The following is a 26,598-nucleotide window of genomic DNA, read 5'->3' on the forward strand; positions in this document are numbered from 1 at the left end:
ATACTTAAGATTATATTCACCCACATTTGCATCACATAAACAATAACAGTGATTTTTTAATCTAGTGTCTATTTTTATACAATTCAGAAAAATATATTACTCCTTAACTTGCTTTTTAATACCCATTTATATATCACATTCAAGTTTATTTTATAATATATGTAAATGTGATTTGTTGTCTTTATTTTAAAATCCGCAAGACTGATATGCTTACTTTATCTGATGTAGACTTAACAAGTATGAACAATTCAGTAGGCAGAAAGTCTGTTATGCTCAGGGCTAGTGCTGTGGCATGGTAGGCTAAGCCTCTGCCTGTGGCACCGGCATCCCACAGGGCATGGATTGGAGTCCCAGCAGCTCCACTTCGGATCCAGCTCTCTATGTGGCGTGGGAAAGCAGTGGAAGATGACCCAAGCGCTTGGGCCCCTGCACACGTGTGTGAGACCCGGCAGAAGCTCCTGGCTCCTGGCTTCAGATCTGCTCGGCTCTGGCTCTTGTTGCTGTTTGGGGAGTGAACCAGCAGATGGAAGACCTCTCTCTCTGTTTCACCCTCTCTCTGTCTGTAACTCTACCTCTCACATAAATAAGCAAATAAATGTTTTTTAAGAAAGTCTATTATGCTCAAAATATGTTTTACATATTCTAAAATGAAATGTTTGCTCTTCTAAAACTAGTTCCTACAAAAGTAGATTATTAAATGTTGAGCAAGTCCTAGTTAACAGTGGTAGTGATATATTTTTATGAATTCAAAACATAATAATCACTAACACTAGTGATTGTTGCAGTAACATATTAGTTCATGTGTCCAAGTGAAATTCTAAGATTCCCTTTAGCCACACTGATTTTATCCTCTAAATAGCTGGCCCTAGCAATAAAACAATGTGGGCTCATGTTTTATCAAAAAAGAAAAGAATTTCATTACTTGAGCTCCTATTTGGAAGTGGAAATTATCCTAATTTAGTGTTGCTTTTCTCATATAGGATTTCTGGAACATGAAAGAGAGACAGACTATCAAACAACAGTGTATATGAGCTGGGAGAAACTTTCCACTGGGAAAGTTTCAATTCTTCATTTGGAGCCCATAAAATGGGTGTTTCAAAAGTAAGTAAATCTCATATTTAGTGGCTATAACAAGCTTGTGGATCATTTATTAAGAAATACTGACTCTTCGTCCCATCCTCAGAATTTCTAAAGTAGTAGGTTTGTAGTAGGACCCAGGAATATTCTCTTTAGCAAGTTCTCATGGTGATTCTTGTGAAGGAAGTATCTGGGACACATTTTAAGAGATACTTCCTAGATCACATAAACCACCCAGGGAATTTTTATGATTTATTTATAATTGTTAAACTCTGGAAAAAATATCATTCTTTCTTTTTTAATAATGTAAAGATGAGAATGAAAAACAAAGTCTTCCTTTACATACATTCTTTACCTTTATAAATATTGTCTTATGTGATAGTATTTTTAATGCTGCTTTTACTTGAAAAAGGTAAGACTTTTAACCCATACTGCTTTTGTACCAAGACTTTGCCATAATGAATAAATTTTCCTACTATAGAATTACTGTCAAACGTGGCAGCTCATGTAATAAAGAATGGGGTTTTCTAATAATAAAAATGCAGCTAATGCCCATTTCTATTATTTTTTAAGGTTTAATTACTTGAAAGCAGAGTGATGGAGGTAGAGGGGTTGGGGGGAGAGAAAGAGAGATAAAGACAGAGACAGAGACAGAGAGACAGAAAGAAATCTGCCATCCATTGGTTCACTACTCAGATGGCTCAATAGATGGGACTGGGCCAGGCTAAAAAGAGCAGGATTCCAAAACTCTGTCTGTGTCTCCCACTTGAGTGGCAGGAACCAGAGTCCACAGGTTATCCTCTGCTGTCTTCTCAGGCACAAGTCCAAACTAAAATTCTCCATATTGGCAATATATCTAGCTTTGCTATGAAAATATCTCATTTTTTTAACTTTTATTTAATGAATATAAATTTCCAAAGTACAGCTTATGGATTACAATGGCTTCCCCCATATAACTTCCCTCCCACCTGCAACCCTCCCCTTTCCCGCTCCCTCTCCCCTTCCATTCACATCAAGGTTCATATTTTTTTTTTTGACAGGCAGAGTGGACAGTGAGAGAGACAGAGAGAAAGGTCTTCCTTTGCCGTTGGTTCACCCTCCAATGGCCGCTGCGGCCGGCGCACCGCGCCTATCCGAAGGCAGGAGAAAGGTACTTATCCTGGTCTCCCATGGGGTGCAGGGCCCAAGCACTTGGGCCATCCTCCACTGCCCTCCCGGGCCACAGCAGAGAGCTGGCCTGGAAGAGGGGCAACCAGAATGGAATCCGGTGCCCCGAATGGGACTAGAACCCGGTGTGCCAGTGCCGCAAGGCGGAGGATTAGCCTACTGAGCCGAGGTACTGGCCAAGATTCATTTTCAATTCTCTTTATATACAGAAGATCGGTTTAGCATATATTAAGTAAAGCTTTCAACAGTTTGCACCCCCATAGAAACACAAAGTGAAAAATACTGTTTGAGTACTAGTTACAGCATTAAATCACAATGTGCATCACATTAAGGACAGAGATCCTACATGAGGAGTAAGTGCACAGTGACTCCTGTTGTTGACTTAACAAATTGACACTCTTGTTTATGGCATCAGTAATCACCCTAGGCTCTTGTCATGAGTTGCCAAGGCTATGGAAGCCTTTTGAGTTCACTGACTCTGATCATATTTAGACAAGGTCGTAGTCAAAGTGGAAGTTCTCTCCTCCCTTCATGAGAGTATTTCAGGCATGGAAAGCCAAGACACTCTGGCAAGATCAATCCCATTCACAATAGCTACAAAAACAATCAAATACCTTGGAATAAACTTAACCAAGGACGTTAAAGATCTCTACGATGAAAATTACAAAACCTTAAAGAAAGAAATAGAAGAGGATACCAAGAAATGGAAAAATCTTCCATGCTCATGGATTGGAAGAATCAATATCATCAAAATGTCCATTCTCCCAAAAGCAATTTATACATTCAATGCAATACCAATCAAGATACCGAAGACCTTCTTCTCAGATCTGGAAAAATTGGTGCTGAAATTTATATGGAGGCACGAGACCTCGAATAGCTAAAGCAATATTGTACAACAAAAACAAAGCTGGAGGCATCACAATACCAGATTTCAGGACATACTACAGGGCAGTTGTAATCAAAACAGCATGGTACTGGTACAGAAACAGATGGATAGACCAATGGAACAGAATAGAAACACCAGAAATCAACCCAAACATCTACAGCCAACTTATATTTGATCAAGGATCTAAAACTAATTCCTGGAGCAAGGACAGTCTATTCAATAAATGGTGCTGGGAAAATTGGATTTCCACATGCAGAATCATGAAGCAAGACCCCTACCTTACACCTTACACAAAAATCCACTCAACATGGATTAAAGACCTAAATCTACGACCTGACACCATCAAGTTATTAGAGAACATTGGAGAAACCCTTCAAGATATTGGCACAGGCAAAGAGTTTCTGGAAAAGACCCGGGAGGCACAGGCAGTCAAAGCCAAAATTAATTATTGGGATTGCATCAAATTAAGAAGTTTCTGTACTGCAAAAGAAACAGTCAGGAGAGTGAAGAGACAACCAACAGAATGGGAAAAAATATTTGCAAACTATGCAACAGATAAAGGGTTAATAACCAGAATCTACAAAGAGATCAAGAAACTCCACAAAAACAAAACCAACAACCCACTTAAGAGATGGGCCAAGGACCTCAATAGACATTTTTCAAAAGAGGAAATCCAAATGGCTAACAGGCACCTGAAAAAATGTTCAAGGTCATTAGCAATCAGGGAAATGCAAATCAAAACCACAATGAGGTTCCACCTCACCCCGGTTAGAATGGCTCACATTCAGAAATCTACCAACAACAGATGCTGGCGAGGATGTGGGGAAAAAGGGACACTAACCCACTATTGGTGGGAATGCAAACTGGTCAAGCCACTATGGAAGTCAGTCTGGAGATCCCTCAGAAACCTGAAGATAACCCTACCATTCGACCCAGCCATCCCACTCCTTGGAATTTACCCAAAGGAATTTAAATTGGCAAACAAAAAAGCAGTCTGCACCCTAATGTTTATTGCAGCTCAATTCACAATAGCTAAGACCTGGAACCAACCTAAATGCCCATCAACGGTAGACTGGATAAAGAAATTATGGGATATGTACTCTTTAGAATACTATACTGCAGTAAGAAACAACGAAATCCAGTCATTTGCAACAAAATGGAGGAATCTGGAACACATCATGCTGAGTGAAATAAGCCAGTCCCAAAGGGACAAATACCATATGTTCTCCCTGATCGGTGACAACTGACTGAACACCAAAAAGGAAACCTGTTGAAGTGGAATGGACACTATGGGAAACGGTGACTTGATCATTATAGCCCTGACTGTTAATGAACAACTTAATACATTATCCCTCTTAGTAGTTTTTTTGTCTATTCTACTTAATATGACTGGTTAAATTCTGTAATTAATACACAGTTATTCTTAAGTGTTGAAATTTAACTGAAATGTGATCCCTGTTAAACATAAGAGTAGGACTAAGAGAGGGAAGAGATATATAATTTGGGACATGCTCAAGCTGACTTGCCCCAAATGGTAGAGTTAGAAACATACCAGGGGACTCCAATTTAATCCCATCAAGGTGGCATGTACCAATGCCATCTCACAATTCCAAGTGATCAATTTCAGTTCACAATTGATCATAATGAAAGGACTAAGAGTCAAAGGGAGCACATAAACAAGTCTAGTACCTGCTAACACTAACCGATAGAATAAATAAAGGGGAGAGTGATCCAACATGGGAAGTGAGATACCCAGCAGACTCATAGAATGGCAGATGTCCTAAATAGCACTCTGGCCTCAGAATCAGCCCTAAAGGCATTCGGATCTGGCTGAAAAGCCCATGAGAGTATTTCAGGCATGGAAAGCCAAGACACTCTGGCAAAAGATCTCTGTGAGTGAGATCTCAGTGGAAAGAACAGGTCTTCAAAGAAGGAGGTACCTTTCTCTGAAGGGAGGAGAGAACCTCCACTTTGACTATGACCTTGTCTAAACAAGATAAGAATCGGAGAACTCAGAGGGCTTCCATAGCCTTGGGAACTCATGACTGGAGCATAGGGAGATTACTGATGCCATAGACAGGAGTGTCAATTGGTAAAGTCAACAACAGGAGTCACTGTGCACTGACTCCTCATGTAGGATCTCTGTCCTTAATGTGCTGTGCATTGAGATTTAATGCTATAATGAGTACTCAAACAATATATTTCACTTTGTGTTTCTATGGGGGTGCAAACTGTTGAAATCTTTACTTAATGCATACTAAACTGATCCTCTGTTAAAAAAAAAAATTATCAACTCCCAACTTGACTCTCACTGGGATTAAACATGACAATAGGTCTGATCTGATTTCATCATCATTTAAAAAAAATCATCTATTATTCCTCACTTTATGTTTCTGTGTGGGAGCAAACTGTTGAAATCCTTACTTAATGTATACTAAGCTGATCTTCTGTATATTAAGATAATCGAAAATGAATCTTGATGTGAATGGAAGGGGAGAGGGAGTGGGAAAGGGGAGGGTAGTGGGTGGGAGGGACGGTATGGGGGGGAAGCCATTGTAACCCATAAATCGTACTTTGGAAATTTATATTCATTAAATAAAAGTTAAAAAAAAAAAACCTAAATGAAAGATCTCCGCAATTGAGATCCCAGTGGAAAGAACAGGTCATCAAAGAAAATATCTCATTGTTAATAAGAACTTTATTCATATTAAAATTTCCTGCTGATTTCATTCAGTAATACACAGAATATTTTCTTCTAGTAATTACTATTTCTTACAGTTCTACTCAGAAATCAAAGCAATTGAAGGTGGTGAACAAATTTTAAAGCCTACTCAGAGGTGTTTCTGTTGCATACATTAATGTGTTGGCATGTGTATGTGTGTGTAAGCATGTGTTAGCAAACCCATGCCTTCAGTTAAATAACTTATGTAAGGAAACCTCATTTTTGAATGTATAAATATAATTAAAGGCTGTTCTTCACATGATACTAGGCAACTAGTACCACTTGCCTGTATTGATTGAAACTGACTGAATTGATGTATTTGCTGACAAAATATCTCCAGATTGCTCTTTTAGCATATGTGGCCATCTCTGAATTATAACAGCATAACCTTGATCTTAGTCATTAGGAGCAGGCATGACCATCTGACAAAACAGAACCTAATCCGTACTCTAATCCATAAGCCTGTGTGGTTCCCAGACTGTGCTCATATAAAAAGTCTGTGACTGCTTCTCTATTCTTGGTAATTCAAAATAGAAGCTGAAACGAGATGGTGCAGAATCATCAAATTGATCATGATAGTAGAGTGGGAATATAGATCATTAAAAATCAGAAAGAGTGAGACAATTCTGTAACTGAAATGGGAAAACACCTCATTAGGTGTTAAACCAATTCTTGAAGGCACTTCAAGAGGTCCTATGAAGACTAATAAACCTTAAACCTGAACCATGTTCCACTTTCCCTTGGTAGACCTGGCAATACTTTAGTTACTATCCAAAGATACATCAAAAGTTTGTAAAAATAGAATTAAAAGATTTTTACTTTGGTATAAAAAAACACTTTGAAATTTTTCATGTTCATATACAGTTACTGTATCATAATTATTTTTCTCAAAAATATTGTTCAGCCTTTCTTGAGTTTTCTGAAGACTCTACTGATGAATGAAATATTTTTTTCTTATTTCAAGAAACATGCTTATGTTGATGGTAGCTTTGGGATCCGCATGGAAGGAAGGCCTATACTTCCAGGGAAGAAAAGTCTTTGTCAAGGTCCCCGCGCGTGCCTAAAGGTCAACCAGTGAGGATCAGACCCGCCTCAACCTTTAACCCCCACGCCCTGAATCTATAAAAGGAGCCCTCCCAATCTCTGACACGTGACTTCCCCGGCCCCCACTCTGTTGGGACCGGGGAACCTTGCCCGGGAGCAGAACCCCAATAAAAGCCTGTGAATTAATTGATTCGTCTGCCTGGGAAGATTTGTTATGCGCCGGACACCTTGCAGTTATAACTTCCCTTTTTTCATTACCAGAAGTGCGTCAATGTTTTTTGGAACCATGAGAGCCTAACTAGTACACACTCCTACCTGTATTAAGGAAAGTAATATATGGTTAATTCTTTCCTGAGTTGGAAACCATTTCCCTTGTTTTTCAGATTCCTGAAGAAAAGCATTTAAAAGCATACATCTCTCATAAAATGAAGAATTTATAGTTGTATGAATTCCATCTATTCCAATTCAGCAGTGAAGTTCCATTAGCATTACTCAAAGCACTGGCTGATTTTAAATGATATTATATTGTTCTCTTAATGGAGATTGGCTTGGATGACCTATCATTTTTAAAAAGAACATATTAGTAGATGTGTTATGATACACATCTGCATACATGTTTGTCCTTACTCATCACTTTTATTTGGAACTAAAACATAAATAGCAGCTTTTCTTTTTCCAGTCCAATGTAACTTGAGTGGCTAAAGGTCAAAATAAATATTAATTTCAAAAAGTTCATGGAAAAGTAGAATTAAAAGACAAGTTAAAGGGCTGGCAGTGTGGCATAGTGGATAAGGCTGCCACTTTCAGCACCAACATCACATATGGGCACTGATTCGAGTCCCAGCTGTTCCATTTCTGATCCAGCTCCCTGCTACCATGCCTGGAAAAGCAGTGGAGGGTGGCCCAAGTGCTTGGGACCATGGACCCATGTGGAGTCCCAGATGAAGCTCCTGAGCCTGGCTTTGGCCTGACCCAGTTGAGGACATTTGGGGAGTGAACCAGTAGAAGGAAGATTCTCTCTCTCTGCCTCTACCTCTCCATCCTATACCTCTCCTTCTCTATAACTCTGATTTTTAAATAAGTAAATAAATAAAATCTTTTAAAAAGATAAAGTTAGTAAAATAAGTTAATTAAAAGACAAGTTAAAAATAATTTTTGATGCAAAAAATTAAAATCCATTGAGTTTTTTATAGTGTACTTTTTTTCTAGAATGGTTGTATTTGCAAGGTAAAAGGGACGTTAAACATTCCCTGAGAAAATTGACTAGCATTGTATGGAACTGAGAAATGCCAAATCTGGGGAGAAGTTAAGCTCTATCCATTAAAATTCAGGACTAGGGCAGGCAATTAGCACTGTGGTTAAATTGCCACTTGGGATGCCTGTATCCCATGTCAGAATATGCAGTTCAAGCCACTTCCAATTCAGTTTCTTACTAATGCATATCCTGAGAGGCCCATATAATCATCCAAGTATTTGGATCCCTGTCACTCACTTGAGAGACTTAGACGGAGTTCTGAGCTCCAAACTTCAGCCTGGTGCAACCCTGGCTATTGTGAACATTTGTGGAGTGAATCAGTGGAGGATCGCTCTCTCATTCTCTCTCTCTCTCTCCCCCTCATATGTTTTTGCCTTTCAAATAAAATGAACATTTTTTAAAAACATTTAGGACTGCATATAATGCTTATGTAAAGTAGACATTTACTTTGTAATTTATTATAGAGTAGAAATGTCCATTATATATTCATAAGTGAGAAAAATAAGTTGCATATACATGCATAATAAAATTTTATATGTAGAAATCATACCAAAATCCTATAGATACATATATCTGTTTCTAAATATCATAGATTAAAACAACTAAAGGGAGAGATTAGCAGTATAATATGTTTATAAAAACCATTATTCTTCTTTAGAATTCTAGTATTTTCTTCTGGTTAAGGCTAAGAAGCATGTTGTTTGTAATTTTGGAAGAGGCATTTAAGACTTAAAATGAAATATGACAATGTCTTTAATCTAAAAACCAGACTACAGAAAATTATTATAAATTTAAGAAGTTGTTTTTGTAATAGGATACCAGATAATATTTACACTACTGACAGGATGTCTCCCAGTTTGCAGTGGAATATACTGTAAACAAATGTAATGACTTCAGAGAACTGTGGTAAATTCAACTAAATTGAATTATAATTGATGACAGAAGGTTTTCCCCCAAGTTGCCTATATTACTTTTGACTACATAGCCATATTTTTTTTATTCTCAACTCAAAGTCATTTTAAAGAAGTACATCGAGTATTTCATATTTAAAAGCATTCAAAATGTCCCTCTAGTCTTCAAGAGAAGATTCAAATGGACTGAAATGGAATGTTGATATCCTATCCACTTTGTGCTTCTCCTTTTAACTTCATCTCTCCCATCTCTCCCCTTACCTGTTTTACCTCAGTCTGGGGAAGGGGTTCCAAGCTATCTGCCTCTGTGTCTTTGTACATCCCGCTTCCTTGCGATAGAATGTCTCCCAACTCACAAGGCCCACTTTCCAGAAGAGTTTTATTCCTTTTTCAATGTTAAATCATAATGTCTTCTTGATTTAGCATTTCCATGCCTCAAAGAGTTAGCCTGGATGAGGTACCTTCCCAGCACATCCTCAGAATATTTCAGGGCTTTTCTTTCTCATGGCATTCATCCCAGTGAATTCAATTTTTTCAGCTTTATTGAAGTATAATTGACATACAATAAACAGAACGTTTTAAAGACTATAATTTAATGAGCTCTGACATATGTATACAGCCATGAAACCATCACCACAAATCAAGATAATGAACTTTTTCATAACCCAAAAAAATGTGTTCACTCCCCCTTTGTATTTCCTCCCATCCCCAAATCCTTCCAGTGTGTCCCCAGGCTACCACTGATCCACTTTATTTTGTGATAGATTATTTTGGATTTTGTAGAATTTTATATAAATGGAACAAAATAGTATTGCTTTTCCCACTCAGCATAATTAAGACTCGCTGATATTGTTGCATGTCTCAATAGTTCATTCATTTCCATATAGCATTCCATGGTATGTTTATACCAGCATTTGTTTATTTTGGGCTTTGAGATATCCAGAGACAGTAACATATGGAGACTGAAACAGATTGGAGTGATGCATCTACAAACCAAGGAACTCCAAGGATTGCCAGCAACCATAAGAAGCCAGAAGAGAACAATGGAGCAGATTCTCCTTCAAAGCCTCCAGAGTGGGACAGGAGACATAGTGCAGTGAATTCAGTTGTGTTTGCCACCTGGATCACGTATGGACATCCCAGTTTCTAGTCCCGGCTATCACAGTTCAAATCAGCTTCATGAGAGGCACCAAATGATGGGAACCTGCCACACACATCGAGGCCTGGATCTTGTTCTGGGCTCCTGTCTGGTCAGGCCGAGTCCTGGCTGTGCAGGTATTTAGGAAGTGAGCACGAGCTGAAAATCTCTCTTTCCCTCTCCATCTCTCTCACTGTCACTCTGACTTTCAAGTAGATGAAAATAAGTAAGCAAACTTTAAATAATTCTACTAAAGACAAAGCTTCCAGAGGAAGCATGACCCCACTGACACCTGACCCCAGACTTGCAGCATCCAGAATCAGGAGATAAAAGGAGTACCTGAAGCTGTACTTTCAAGTTGTTTTTATTAATTGCCTTTAAGTTCCTCTTTACAACCTCCCACCCTCCCACAAACAAATTTATTGATGCAGCTAATAGGAATAAGTTGCTATTGTTTGGCCGGACAGTCTTCAGTCAAGAAAATTAAATACACTCATCTTAGAAAAATCCACTTGTAGCTCCTTTTAACAGAATGGAATGTGGTCTTCATTTAAAATCGATAGCTCATTAAAATATTTTGATCCAGAAACACTCTGTGTCACTCAGAGTCCATTCAGGAAACAAAAACATCATTCAGCATCTCAAAAACTACAGGAAATTCAATTCCAGGAATTTATTATATAATTATTGGAAGAGGTTGAAAGGCTGACCAGGGAAGATGAGGGAAGTCAGAGATTATCAGCAGCAGGAAGTTGCTTTCACTCTGAGACTGGAGGGGGAAAAGTGCAAAAGGAGAATCAATGCAGCACAGGCTGGGTTCCCAGGCAGAAGCTGGAATCCTCCGCAGGCTAATTCAATGATAAGAAGTCACAGCAGTGAAAGAGGAAGTTTAACCTGTCCTGAACTTAACCTTGTAAAGGAACCCAGGAAGGGAATTGGAGCTTGTAGGTTCCGCTAAAAGGAATAAAAATGGAAGCAAGTAGATACTTCCCATCTGTTACTTTATCTCTTTCATTATCACTCACATCAGGTACAATCATGTTTCATCTTGCATGATACAAATGTCTTACAATTCTTTTCAGCCATTGTAGATTCAATAAAGCCATTTGCTTCTTATCTAAAGCAGTACATTTCCTCATTTGCTAGAGGATAAAAATATCAACTTATTACACTGATATTTTAGGCCCCCAAATCAGATTCAAACAGTCTTTTTAAGTTACTTCTCATTATTTTCCTATTTATCTGTTGTGTTTCTGCCAGATAAAACAAAAAGAGCACTGAAGAGGGAAAAAAAGTACACAAAATCGCTAAATAATTTTGATAGGTCTAAAATTGTATAACACAGACTCTGAGTCATTTAGGACACCAAGATTTATAAACCAGTGAGGACCACTGTAGGCTGTGGATCTCAGAATCTCACTTGAAATACGGTTATGTGTTTTATTCAGTGTTGAATCCAGCAGTTAGACAAGCACACAGCAAGAGTGTGTACTCAATATTTACTGAATCAATACAATCATGAATAATAGCCCAGTTTTATAAGATCTGAAGTCCTTGGTGAAAGACATGTTAACCAGATGCCCAATTTATTTGCATATAAATAACTAGCTAAGAATACAAACTATTCTGAGGCTTTAACATATTTTTAAGTTTAATGGTAAAACATTGTATTCTCTGTTTTATTACACAAACCCAATGAAACTTGTTTTCCTAAGTTGCAAAATATAATAATGAGAATTGAAAAAAGTTTAGAATACGTATTTAAAAGTAGAGAAGCTGAATCAAAGAGAAAGCTGGTTTCTCTATGAAAAATAGATGCTCAGTAAATGTTTTTGAAAATATGGATAAATCGAGCCTGGCACTATAGCATAGCAGGTAAAGCTGCTGCCTGCAGGGCTGGCAACCCATATGGGCACCAGTTTGCTCCACTTTGTTGTGTTTTTTTTTGTTTGTTTTTTTTGACAGATAGAGTTAGACAGTGAAAGAGAGAGAGAGACAGAGAGAAAGGTCTTCCTTCCATTGGTTCACCCCCTCAAATGGCCGCTACGGCTGGTGCGCTGCGCCGATCTGAAGCCAGGAGCCAGGTGCTGGCTGTAACTCTCCTTCAAATAAATAATTACATCTTAAAAAAAGAAAATACAGGCTAGTCAACCACCAATTAGACAAAAATGTTATCCTTTTTAATATTGCATATTTATTTTTCCTCTATATCAGGTTTCTTTTGCTATCAGTTATTCATATTTATTTTCCATGTTCTAAAGAACTGTCTATAGCTTTATCCTTGTCTATATCTATCTTGTGGAGGTAGGATGTTCAAATAGTTTTTTTTCTAGTCTTAGAGCTAATATCTAAAACTTAGTAGTAATGTATCTTGTTCAAATATATGTTTTTGTGTGTTAAAACAGATTACATACCCAGATGTGAGGAAATTATGTATAAACTGTTCTCAAAATAGTGTGTTAGATTACTCGTGTATGTGAAGAACCTAGGGTTTCCATGCTGGTGGTGTGTGGCTTTAAGCAGAACCTCTTTGTCAAGTGTATTTTCAGCCGAAATTTTACCAAAGTTAGCCAAAGAAACTTTCCAATGTAAGGGAAGTAGGGCCATAGATTTCTCCTTGATATTGAGAACTATTTTTTTTTAATTTATTTGACAGGTAGAGTTATAGACAGTGAGAGAGAGAGAAAAAAAGGTCTTCCTTCCATTGGTTTACTCCCCAAATAGCCGCTATGGCCAGAGCTACGCCGATCCAAAGCCAGGAGCCAGGTGCTTCTTCCTGGTCTCTCATGTGGGTGCAGGGGCCCAAGTACTTGGGCCATCCTCCACTGCCCTCCTGGGCCACAGCAGAGAGCTGGACTGGAAGAGGAGCAACCGGGACTAGAATCGGCACCCATATGGGATACCGTCGCCGCAAGCAGAGGATTTACCAAGTGAGACACAGCGCTGGCCCAGGAACTATTTTTTAATAGTTAATATCATGAATTCTAAGGTGGTGTCCCATTAGGTTTGCTGTCAGGGAAGGTCAGCATGCATGCCCCATGTGCAGAAGACACTCCCCATTGTGGAAGAGTGATTCTGGGCTGCTCTTCCCATTGTCTTTGGGAAGATTAAATTGGGCACAATGTAGGGTTTATGCTGGAATTTACTCAAACCTTAGATTGTGAGCAAACTTGAAAAAATGGAAAGCAAGCAATTGAAAAATCTGCTCTTTACAAGTTGTCACAGTAAAAGCTTAGAACACTTTTTGTTATGGAACTTTCTTAGTGCACCTAGCATTTGAGGGGTCCTTCCCCAAAGAACAGGCAACTGCACTGAAAAAAAGCATTGACTTACAGACAATTTGACTTCTGAGCTTCTTTTATTTCTGTTTAATCCAGTCCTTTGGCTCTATGGCAATTTCAATTGCTTATGGCCTTGCACCAGATATCTGAATTGCTCTGAAAGTTAGCCAAGAGAGTGATTTCAGAACTGGAGAACATTTAACCACACAGAGAGGCTCTGAGAAGGCCAGACGTTGTACAAATTTGACTTAATAAAGTACACCTGAGTTCTCAGTCTCTGGCTATATTAGCAAGCCATCAAGGAGAAGGAAAAATTCAACAAGCCAGGGCAAACAAGGATAGGTTCTTATTCTGGAGTATTGGGAAAAGACTGGATTTCCTACTCTAAGGGCCAGATAAGGATCCAGGATTGTAAAAACGGAACATAATTTTAACTGTGGCATTCAAAACAAAAAATTATATTGCAAATATAGTACTTAGATTTCTGATTTTAGCTTTCAACTTAAACCCTATACATTCTAATTATATCAGAATTCCTTCTCATGAATATATCATTTCTTTGTTAATAAATTGCCACCAGAATTGTTTCTTTACACAACTAATGTATACTTTAGCAAATATTTTAATCTAATTTAAACAGAAACAACAAAAAATAAAACAAATAAATGTGCCTAATTGTGTTTTAGGCACTTCAAATGTTGGGCAAAAATCTATCACCATCATCATTGTGGTTTTCAGTGCATTTGAAAAATGACCAGAGTAAAACCTGAAAATTTAAGCTATTATGTAAAAATAATTATTGACAACAAGAATAAGCAATTTGGTTTCTAGTCCTACTTCTGCTACTAACTAGCTGGGTGTTACCTTAAAGAAATCATCTAATTTTATTGGAACAATAATTCTTCATTTATAAAATGAAGGAAATGCACCATGTGATTTCCAAGGACTTTTGTGACTCTAAATGCTCCAAAATTTCATGCCTATGAATGTTAAAATATTCTAGTGATGTAGCAATATTTCATTTTAGAAATTGCTGCTCCAATAGGATATACCACACTCAACTGCTATTAAATCAACCTAGTAAGAAAGACTACTATTTCGTTGAGAATAAAGAATACAATTGTCAAAACAAGTGCACATTCTTTTTTTCCTTTTCTTTTTAAAGACTTATTTATTTATTTGAGAGGCATAGTTAAAGTCAGATGAGGGAAAGACAAAGAACGAGGTCTTCCATCTGCTGGTTCACCCCACCAAATGGCTGCAAAGGCCAGGGCTGTACACACAACCAGGAGCCAGAAGCTTCTTCTGGGTCTTCCACGTGTGTGCAGGGGCCCAAGCAGTTGGGCATCTTTTGCTGCTTTCCAATGCCATTAGCAGGTGTGGGTTGGAAGTGGAGCAGTGCCCATGTGGTATACCAGTAATGCAGGCAGAGGCTTAACCTAATATACCACAGTGCTGGCCCTAACAAGTGCACATTCTTAATGTATTTAAAATTTTCAAAGTTCTTGACAATTTAATAACTGCCAAACTTCCTGATTTTACTGTTTTCCTTTATGAAAAATTATTTGGGTTGCTCATACACATTTTTTTAAAAGTTCTTCCCTTCAAACTCTTCAAATTACTAAAATAATTTTACTCATCAGTAGGGTGTGGTTATCAAGTTAAATGTTGAAATAAATCATGGCCTTGCCATAATGTGTACCATTTTTCAGGGAATACATACATTTACATTCTTTTTTTTATATTTATTTATTTATTTATTTGAAAGTCAGAGTTACACAGAGAGAGAAGAAAAGGCAGAGAGAGAGGTCTTCTAGCCACTGATTCACTTCTCAATTGGCCGCAACGGCCAGAGTTGCACTGATCTGAAGCCAGGAGCCAGGAGCATCTTCCCAGTCTCCTCACTGGTGCAGGACTTGGGCCATCTTCTACTGCTTTCCCAGGCCATAGCAGAGAGCTGGATCGAAGAGGAGCAGCCCGGACCCGAACTGGCACCCATATGGGCTGCCAGCACTGCAGGTGGTGGCTTTACCTGCTACACCACAGTGCTGGCCCCCATACATTTATTTGCAACAACCTGATAAATTTCCTCTTTTTTTTCATGCTGTTTTTCATACTTCCAAAAGCTTTATCCATTATTTAATTCATAAAACTTTATCAATTATTTAATTACTTCCTTGATACGAAGTTTTTACTTCTGAATTTTATTTCATGGGTGTACATTCAAGAAATATTTGCTGGCCGGCACCACGGCTAACTAGGCTAACCTTCCGCCTGTGGCGCCAGCACCCCGGGTTCTAGTCAGGGTTGGGACACAGGTTCTGTCCCGGTTGCTCCTCTTCCAGTCCAGCTCTCTGCTGTGGCCCGGGAGTGCAGTGGAGGATGGCCCAGGTCCTTGGGCCCTGCACCTGCATGGGAGACCAGGCGAAGCACCTGGTTCCTGGCTTCAGATCAGCGCAGCGCACCAGCTGTAGCGGCCATTTTGGGGGTGAACCAACGGAAGGAAGACCTTTCTCTCTGTCTCTCTCTCTCTCACTGTCTAACTCTGCCTGTCAAAAAAGAAAAAAGAAAAAAGAAATATCTGTTATTTCCAAAGTGCTTCACAGACATGCATATGCAGTGTGTAGTACCATAAAAAAATATCATTATGGGTAGGCTGATAAAATACAGCATTCACAGTAGAATCCCTTGATTTTCTAGAACCTTTACTACTGAAGGCATGGGCCATGGGGTAGCAACTTTTTTTTTTTAAGATTTATTTATTTATTTGAAAGTCAGACTTACAGAGAGGCAGAGAGAGAGAGAGAGAGACAGAGAGAGAGAGAGAGAGAGGTTTTCCATCCTCTGGTTCACTCCCCAGATGACCACAATGGCCAGAGCTGGGGCGATCTGAAGCCAGGAGCCAGGAGCCTCCTCTGGGTCCCCAACGCCGGTGCAGAGGCTTAAGGATCTGGGCCATCTTCCACTGCCTTCCTAGGCCACAGCAGAGAGCTGGATGGGAAGTGGAGCAGCCGGGACCCAAACCGGTGCTCATATGGGATGAGCCTGCACTTTACCCACTATGCCACAACGCCAGCAATTTGGTCTTACATGGAAGCTTATTAGAAATGCAGATTCTTGGTTAGGACATTTAGCATATTACTTAAGAAGCTACATACATGAGTTCAGGTCTGGCTCTTCTACATTCCAATCTCTTCCTCATGTGCACCTTAGGAAGCGACAAATGATGGCTCAGTCAGGTCCCTCCTGCCCAAATAGGCGACCTGGAATAAGTTCCCAGCAGCTGTCTTTGACCTACCTGACCCTGGCTTTTGTGGGCATCTGAGGAGTCAGCCAACAAATGGGAGATTTCTCTCTCTCTCTCTCTCTCTCTCTCTCTCTAATAAGTAAAATAAAAACTTGAAAGGAAAGAAAAGAAAAAGAAACAATCAGCCTTACTTCAGCTCTCTTGAATCCAGGTTGATGCGTGAACACTCCAAGTTTGAGAAGCAGTGGTCAAAAGGAGATGCTAATGCTTCCATTCTGGGACCCACAAGCAATTTGTTTTGGTTTTGTGTTAGTTTTTCACCTTCATGTTTTTCCTGAGTTAGCATTAACATAATTGTTAGTTGTCATAAAATGACATATTTCAATTGACACTTGTGAGTTATCTTGCAGGAGTATTTAGATGTTGACTTTGAAGGGAGATATTTTCCACATAGTATAAAACATTTAGGTGGTGTTTTGAATATACTTTTGAAAAGATTTATTTATTTGAAAGGCATATTTACAAATTGAAAGAGAGGGAGAGATAGAAAGAGATCTTCCATCAACTGGTTCACTCTCCAAATGGCTACAGTGGCCAGGGCTGGGATAGGTTGAAGCCAGGTTCCTAGAATTCTATCCGAGTCTTCCACATGGATGGCAGGGGCCCAAGCATTTGAGCCATCTTCAGCTGCCTTCCATGGTGCATAAGCAAGGAGTTGGATAGGAAGTCTGTCATAGGGGACTCAAATGGGTGCTCATATAGGATACCAGCATTGCAGGTGGTGGCTTAACCCACTGTGCCACAATGCTGGCCCCTGAATATACTTTTTTCCACTTCTACAGTAAAATTGTGCTAGTTTGATCACATCTGAAGTAAAATGTGATTGTTTCTATGGAGTTTCAAAGGATTTTGATTTAAATTAATTGTTTCAAAGTATTTTGTGCTTAGATACCCAACCATTAAAATCCATAGAGATGTATGACTACATCTAAGGGACAGATGTTGGCTCAAAATATGCTGAATACAAACATTACAAAGTATAATATGTAATTTTCCAACATCTATTTTCACTTCTGGTTGCCTCCCTCATCCAAAGATACTCATGCTTTGGATAGACGATCCTGTGATGTCATTTGGGGGAAAATTACGGTGTGAGTTTTGTTTATAACAATGTAGTGGTCAGAAGAACCCACTCCACGTTGGCACTGGATTACAGTTTAGAAAATGTTCATGATCATTTTCATTACATCCAAAGTACAGTGAAAAAGGGATTCAAAAATGGAAAGGTTTCACTCAAATCAAAGCAAATGTTTTCTAAAATGAGAACGTATATACTATGATTAGTATGATATGACATACCAATAAGGTATAAGGCTCTTGCAGAAAAATTCTGAATCTAAAAATAAAACAAAGGGGAAAAAGTTCAAATTATAGGAAATTATACTCTTCCTATCTTTCCTACTTACCCTCCTTTGTAAGGGACATGAAGATACAAAACAGTGCTAAAGAGTGTTCATTTACTATACCCACAAATTTCTATCACTTGCCAATGCGTACAACACTTTTAGATGCTGCATTAATATCTGAAAGGAGAAAAGAAAAAAGCATGATAAAATACTAACTGAACAGTAAGAGTTGAAATTTAGAATTAATGTAAGGCAAAATAATGTACAAATTGTAATGTAACTTATAAACAAATTCCAAAAGTTTGAAATGGACAATAAGTGAGGGAAAAGAGTGAAAATATAGATTAAAGAATATAGTAAGAGGAGGATAACCATGACAGACTAAAATATTGAGAGAAGCTATGGCCATGACAAAGGAGAAAGACAAATAGACAAGTGACCAATATTTACTAAAAGTGGAGGCAACATAGGAATAAGGAGGTACTTGAGAAAATGCACTGAAGATGTATATGATGGCAAAAACTAATCATAGATTTCAAAAAATTTATGCATTAAACAAATTCTTATATTTAAACATTTCCATAAATTTGTTGAAGTATCTCTTACTGGAATTTGAAAGGAGAGGTAAAAGAATTTTAATAGATTTCCTGAAAAGCAAAGTGTCTACATTAGGTCTACTTCAATTGCTTGAGTTTAGATGAACAATTTCAATAATACTCATTGACTGTTGATACAGTTAGGCAGTGCTGTAATCTCTTCACATGTACCAGCTAATACCTAAGAAGCCAAAAAACGAAATGCTGTTGTGATCCCTTTCTTTTTCTTTTTAATATTTATTTTATTTATTTGAAAGTCAGAGTTACAGAGAGAGGTAGAGACAGAGAGTCTTCCATCCGCTGCTTCATTCCCCAGATGGCCGCAATGGCCAGTGCTGCACTGATCTGAAGCCAGGAGCCTCCTCCAGGTCTTGCACATGCAGGAGCCCAATGTCTTGGGCCATCTTCTACTGCTTTCCCAGGCCATAGCAGAGAGCTGGATCGGACGAGTAGCAGCCAGGACTAGAACTGGTGCCCAATATAAAATGCGGGCGCTTCAGGCCAGGGCTTTAACCCACTGCGCAACAGCGCCGGCCCCATCCCTTTCATAGATAAGAAAATTGAGGCAGAGAAGGACTGAATAATTGGCTGTTAGTAGCAGCTAGGTTTTTAAATTAGAATGTCTGACTTCAGAATTTTTGCTGTTAACCACAATGCTATTAGGGCTCCTGGTGTGTAAATGTCATCCTCCTTCAAGATATTGCATTTCCAGAAATAAAACTTACAATGTTTTCTTTATTAAGAAGAAGTTTGTTTTCAACCTCAGTGTTGGCTATTTTTTAAAGTCAGTGTAAGAAAGTTAAAAGGCCTGAGATTCAGACTAGGGATCTTCACTTCTTACTGATTTTCCTGCCTTCGGTAAATGATTTAATCTTTTCTCCTCATTGTTTATTGTTTAATTGCCTGTTTCCGATGTTTCTTGGGAGAGCTATAAAATTAAAGACTTGACATTGGGTAGACATTACATTTGGCAGTTATTTTTATTTCTGATATCATTGTTGTCATTTTTGCTGTTACTCTCAAATGCTGTTGACTAACTGATATTAGTCTTAGACATTTTTTCTCACTGGCGTATTAACTCCATAAGAGCATGAATTCTAAGTTGTCACTGCCTCCAATAAGGTAGCTGGCATAGAATAATGCTCTGTGAGTATATGAATAGAGGGTTACTAAGCATAGCTCTGCCTCTACTTAGAATTGTTATACCTATGGAATGTCCTTTTCCTGAATTCAGTACATAGCTCCATTTTTTCAAGATTTATGGTTACAGATTTATCCATACAGTGTATCTACTATCTTTTTCAAGACTATGAGGTGTATTATTTTTCCAAGTGTGCTTTCTCTTTCTGTTTTCAGCTAATCAGAAGCATAAATGTTTTCCTTTGAATGCCCCCAGAATTTACTTGTGGATACGTGGGTACAAAATTAACAGAGGTGAAAGTAGAGAAACAAAAGTCTGCTTCACATCTATGGGCATGATATGCTGTGACAAGTTGCTTTATGCATTCCATGCTTTCTGTCACCAACAATGTCAAGTTTACTGGAGCAAGGAGAAAACAAGGAGAACCCTCTTGATTAATTCAAGGCATCTGGTCAGCTTTAATAAAAGGAGACAAAAATAAATTGAAACTGTGAAATTGATCCTATTGGCTTTTAATTCAGAAAGATCAAGAAATGAACCCTTTACCTTGTAAGCTACAAACAATATTTTTAAAAAGGTACTAAAACAAATCATGAGACATTTAAACATTAAGATAACCTTTTTGGCTAGTTTAATCCTTTCCATTGTGACTTCTTTAGCATATTCTCAACTTTAATATGTGTTGGTAGAATAACCTATTATCTGAATAACATAAATATTTTTATTTCTAAACCAAAAGTAGGAATAATAATGACATTAGCAATAAATTAGATTAGTATTTTGGAAGCAATGGGTTTTTTTTCTTATTAACTCATTTAAAAGTTATTTAGAATAGAATTAAATATAAAACTAAAGGGAAATTTGAAAAGTTTAACAAATTGACCAACTTTTAATGCCATGAAGATTTTTGCCTATTTTTGTTAAAGTATGCAAGTGCTAAAGTAGTGATTTCACAGTAATGAAAATTCCATTTCTGTAGCACTTGTATCTTGGCTGGATATTTACAATCTTCTTCCCACCTCCCCCAGAGTATATTGCGTAATAAAATGGAATTTCCAGACAGAAGTTGGCTTTTTACTGCTTAATGTATATTGGAGAAACCATCTCCTCCTTGTACTCACAGATAATTATATAGTATTGCTTCAAAATATGTCTGTGTTTGAAATTCTATTTTTATATTTCCCTTAAAGCCGTTTGTAAATGAAGTCACTTAATAGCATGATGCTTTATTATTGTGTGTGTGTATGTGTGTGTGTTACAGTCTGCATAAAAACTATACAACTTGATAAATGAGAAAAGCATGCAATGAATGGATCTAATCAACTCCTGAAAAACTACTCAGAGGAGTTTCCACATATCATAAAATCAGAGCTTCATTTACATAATTCCTCTGGACACATACATTGCTTATAAGAGTAGGTTCTAAGGAAGTCTAAACTCTTTTTTCTAATTTGTCTGAATTTCTCTATTTGTTGCCCATAATTGAGCACATTGGAGATTCATTGATTTGATACCTACTATGTCAGGGCACTGCACAGGATCTTCATGAACTCCCAAGCATATATTTTTCCTAAAGGGCCTCTCCTTTGAGGCAGCCTAGAATCCACCTCCCATGAGATGAGCTCATGACAGGACCTTCTACATAATAGTAAAAAATTTGAGTTTCATCAAATTCAATTGAAAGTAACTGTATTACTTTGAAAATTTATTCCTATTCATTTTTTTCAATAGGTATTCAATGAGAATCTACTAGTTTTCTTGTCACTATTCTGCCTTCTGGGCATAAAGTAATAAGTTTCTATTGTGAGGAAAATGCCTTTACTCAGTGGGTGTTTCAGTTGGGCTCCCTTACCATTTTTGACTGTGTCTCTCCCTCTTTAAATGTGTTCAAATATGTATGTTTATGACATGGTGAAAAGTGAACTGGATACAAGATATGATACCCTAAAATTACCCCTGATAGGATACAGGTTCTCTAGAGATATTAGTTTTTATCCCATCAAATTCTATTCCCTATTGAACACACATACTTAGGTAAGACTGTTTCTCAGATTTCCTCATTTTTGATGACTTTGACAGCTTTGAGGAGTCAGATATTTGTAGACCGTACTTAATTGGGATTTGGCTGATGATTTTTTCATGAGACTGGGGTTACGGTTTTGGGGGGAGGAAAACTACAGAGAATAAGTGTAATTTTCAAATCATATCAAGATGACATACTATCAACACATTATCATTGCTGATATCAGCCTTGGTCATCTGGCTAAGACAAAATTTGTAAGGTTTCACCACTTAAATCCTGAACAGCCTGCACTTAGATGTTATTTTCCACCTCCTTGGGGACAAAATTTTGAATTCTCTCCCATTTGTTTCTGTAATTTTTAATATCAAAATAAATTCATAGTTATTTATTTTATAGTTTGAGTTATAGCCCAAAATTACTTTATTTATTTTGTTCAAATTATTCCAGCCCTGGTCCTTTGACAATCATTCATTTTGCTTATGTACTGCTTAGACATATATATATATGTATATATACATCATTGTTTATGTTGTCTTTTCCTCTTGCTGTCATTTTACCTTGTGCACTATAAAATTCTCCAGACTTATTGTGTCCTCAATGCTACAACCAGTTATTTTTCTAAAAATCTCTGGTTCCTTTTGTTGAAGAATGATATTAGAAACTAAGGGCTATGGTGTGCTCAGAACTAATGTGGCATGCTTGCTTCTTTTCCCTCTCAGCAAGGAGTAAATATATGTATAGTGACCCAAATATATGCTCATATGTGTATTCTTATATTTGTTTATTATATTAATTTAATTTTAGATTTGTTATTTCTGTGAGTAGCAAAATGTGTTAGCTGTAGCACATACTGAAAATTTCTAAATACAAGATATCTCTTAAGCTGCATATATAATTTAATCAGTTTTTGCTGCTGTTAAATTCTACAAGAGGGTTATCAACAGATGGAATGCATCCTACTTTATATATACTCTGAAATTGAGATATTTACAACTGGTCATTTCATATGCTAGGTTTTGGAATTTGTTGGGATTGATTTCAATATGCCTATTAATTGTGGATTATTTGTAATGGTTGATGGGTTTTTTAATATTTATTTATTAATTTATTTGAAAGTTAGAGTTACACACAGAGAGAGGAGAGACAGAGAGAGAGACCTTCCATCTGCTGGTTCACTCCACAGTTGGCCTTAATGGCCAGAGCTGCGCCAATCTGAAGCCAGGAGCCAGGAGCTTCTTCTGGGTCTCCCACATGGGTGCAAGGGCCCCAGGACTTGGTCCATCTTCTACTGCTTTCCCAGGCCGTAGCAAAGAGCTGGATCAGAAGAGGAGCATCCAGGACTGGAACAGGTGCCCATATGGGATGTCGGCAATGTAGGCGGCGGCTTTACCCACTACGCCAGGGTGCCAACCCCAGTGGATTTATTAAAATAGGAACATATTCCTAGAAGCCGAACTGGAGATCAAGATCCAGCTTCACATGATTTACTAGATGAAGCTGATAGGAAACTATCTGAATGGAGAGAGTGAAGCAAGATAGGAGGAAACCAAAAGGGATAAGCAGAGATACAGCCTTGGGCAGAGGCCTTCAGTGCCTGAGCAGCAGTAGGAGGGCTCTGGAAAATGAAGTGCACCTTGGGAAGTTCTTCCCTTGAGGCATAAGGCCCAAGATTCTGTTAGTCCTTAGTGAAGATTCTTCTGTTGGTCCTTAGTTAATTACTGTGAACACCTTCCTCAGGGTTAACTTTTAGCTTCAGCAGAGGACAGCTTTTTTTGGAAACATAGGGCAGCTGTGAGTTTCTACACACTAACACTACAAACCCAGTAAGAGGAGACGGTGGGCCATCCCTGTGTGTTTTATAATACATGATTTTACAAGAGAATAATTAGTTATACAAGGTGGAGGAGATTGGCTATGAAAGGATTAGTAGAATGTGCATTTTAGGCAAAAGGTGCAGCTTACTTTGCACTGAGATGAGAATTTGCTTGGTATATGTAAGCAATGACAAAGTGGCGGTTGAAAAATGGAAATTCATGAAGAAAGAAAATACAGGAGAATTCATTACATCCGAGGGTGAGGGTTGCGGATTATACAGAGCAGGCCTGGCCAAACTACAGCCTGCAGATTGCGTTTGACCCATCGTGTGTTTCTATTTGGTTTCCAAGCTAAAGCAGTTTCTATACTATTAAATGTTTGGTGTAAAATATCAACAGTAAAATAAGATTTATGGTACATGGAAATTATATAAAATTCAAATTTCAATATCCATAAGCAGTATTTTATTGGAGTACTCACTCTTGTATTATCTATGACTATTCTCACCCTAAGGGGATAAAGTTTGGCAGTTATTAGGAAAAATACTTAGCCTTTTACAGCAAAAGTTTGCTAGTTTCTGATATAAGCATGGGTAGATTTGTAGATTATATATGTAAAGAATGAGAAGCCATTGGAGGTGCTGGAACAGAGATTTTATGTGAAGTGATGATTGAAAATCTAATTAGTTTATGGAGTCAATAATTTGTAGGTGAGACTTTTCCTACAAAAGGGCTCTATATCATTTAGAATTTTTAATATTGTAAATGACAGATAGTCTAACCCATGTTGGCTTAAGTAAGAGTTTCTCAGCCTTAGTGATATTAATATTTAAGTCCAGGTAATCTTTTGTCCTGTGGGGCTGTCCTGGGTGCTGTTGCAAGTTTAGCAACATACCTAACCTCTCCCCATTAAATTCTAGTAATATCCTCCCACTCCAAACCCTCAGTTGTAAGAGACAGCTCCGTAAGAGCTGTCAAATGTTTCCTTAGGGACATAATCACTGACAGTTCAGAAATATACATTCAACAAAAATTAATACATTATTTTAAAGTGTGAGCTGATACGAGGCTCAAATTCTGCTGTTGGATGCATATCTTTCAGTATCTTCTTTCAGTGTCAGAATGGCAGACACTCTAGGCTTACATTATCACACTGATCAATTCAAAGAAAGAGATCCTTGTCTTTCCCAGAAATCCCACATGGAGGGATCAGCACTGTGGCACAGCGAGTTAAGCCACCGCCTACGACACCTGCATACAGTATGATTGCTGGTTCCTGTACCAGCCATTTCACTTCCAATCCAGCTCTTGGGAAAACAGCGGAAAATGGCCCAGGTCCCACCGCCCACATGGGAATCTGGGATGAAGCTCCTGCTCAGCCCAGCTGTTGCAGCTATTTAGGGAATGAACCAGCAGGTGGAAGCTCTCTCTCTGTCTCTATCTGTAACTCTGTCTCAAAAAAAAAAAAAAAAAAAAATACAATCATTAAAAAGAGAGAGAAAAGGAGGGAGGGAGGTAGGAAGGAAGGAAAGAAGGAATGAAGGAAAGAAAGAAATCCCACTGAGGATGTATCGCATCATGCCAGAGGGCTCTAATTGATTACTCTTTCATCCTAACATCATCTCTTACTGATTTATACAAGTCAGGACACCAACAGAGCTAAGAATGATCAGGAAAACAGAAGTAATGGATTCTAAGGAAGAAATAAATAACTATTCCTTATTGGTCTGAAGAGAAAATCCATTTGGAGAGCATTTAAAAGAATAACTTTGTAGTATACTTATAATTTACTAAGATAGATCTTGAATCACATTTTCTCAACATTCAAACACAATTATAATTATGTGGCAATAACAGATATTAGCTTGACTGTGGTAACCATTTAACAAAACAACAAGTTGTACATCCTAACTACAACTTTTTAGATTAAATAATATCTTAGTAAAATTGCAAAAATTTTTTTTTAAAAAAAAGCTTTATTTTACTTATCTGAAAGGCAGAGTTACAGAGGAAGAGAAGGAGAGATATATAAAGAGAGCTCTTCCATCTAGGGCTTCCCTCCTCCAAACGGTTGCAACATCCATGAATGGGCAATGCTGAAGCCAGGAGACTGGAGCTTCATCTAGGTCTCCAACGTGGGTGCAGGAGTCCAAGACTTGTTCCATCCTCCACTACTTTCCCAGGTGCATTATCAGGGAGCTGGATTGGAATCAGAGCAGCCATGACTCTAACAGGCACCTATACGGGATGCCACAATACTGGACTCCCAAAATAGAGATTTTCTAAGGGAAATCCCAGGAATGGTAATAGAGAGGGAGTTACTAGACTCCATTGTCTAGCATGCATGTAACTGTAGCTCATCACCCATCGGTGCTCGGAGACTTGTATTATCTACAATTCAGGTCAATAATATCCCACACAAAAATGCAACAAAAGTAGTACATAGCTAAAGTATAGGGTTTTGAGGAAAATGAATGCATATTAACATATAACTTATTTTCCAAATTAGAACATTTTTGTTCCCTGAAAATCATTATTAATTATTACGTCAGGGTACTCAGAAAGTCTGAAATACATAGTCACTTTCATTATCACTCGTTTAGTGTCCGGTGCTTCAGGGTTTTTCCTCTTAGTTCCATATTTCCTGTTTCTACATATTCTCATAATTATTCCTATAAATAGCCTACTACACCTTTTCCTATAAAAATAAAGGTGATTAAAATACTAGTACAGAAATTGCATATAGAATTCAGGTTAAAATGCAATTTTTTTGTGCTGTGATTCAACAAAGAAAAGTATGGAAATCAAATACATATATTTATAAAATTACAACACCTGTTGTGAGGGTATTGAAACCATGGGGTCGTTTCAGGAACTTCTAAAGAGCCTG

At 37.9% G+C, this 26,598-nt stretch overlaps 1 long non-coding RNA gene across 8 annotated transcripts in view; it reads left to right on the forward strand.

The window, feature by feature from the left end:
* The window catches only part of LOC103350106 (uncharacterized), a 271,720-nt gene that overhangs the window by 200,539 nt on the left and 44,583 nt on the right, over positions 1 to 26,598 (forward strand). For 4 of the 8 annotated variants that reach the window (XR_016237152.1, XR_016237138.1, XR_007923525.2 and 1 more), the window contains 2 exons: positions 981 to 1,101; positions 6,817 to 7,082. This is a non-coding gene — a long non-coding RNA (uncharacterized LOC103350106). Of the gene's footprint in view, positions 1 to 980; positions 1,102 to 2,117; positions 2,228 to 6,816; positions 7,083 to 26,598 lie in introns of those variants that run through there. The other 4 variants (XR_016237146.1, XR_007923524.2, XR_016237143.1 and 1 more) reach the window with 2 other exon arrangements.

This window comes from Oryctolagus cuniculus, chromosome 7 (assembly GCF_051225735.1).
Source record: "Oryctolagus cuniculus isolate XC-2025 breed Fujian yellow rabbit chromosome 7, ASM5122573v1, whole genome shotgun sequence".
NCBI lineage: Eukaryota > Metazoa > Chordata > Mammalia > Lagomorpha > Leporidae > Oryctolagus > Oryctolagus cuniculus.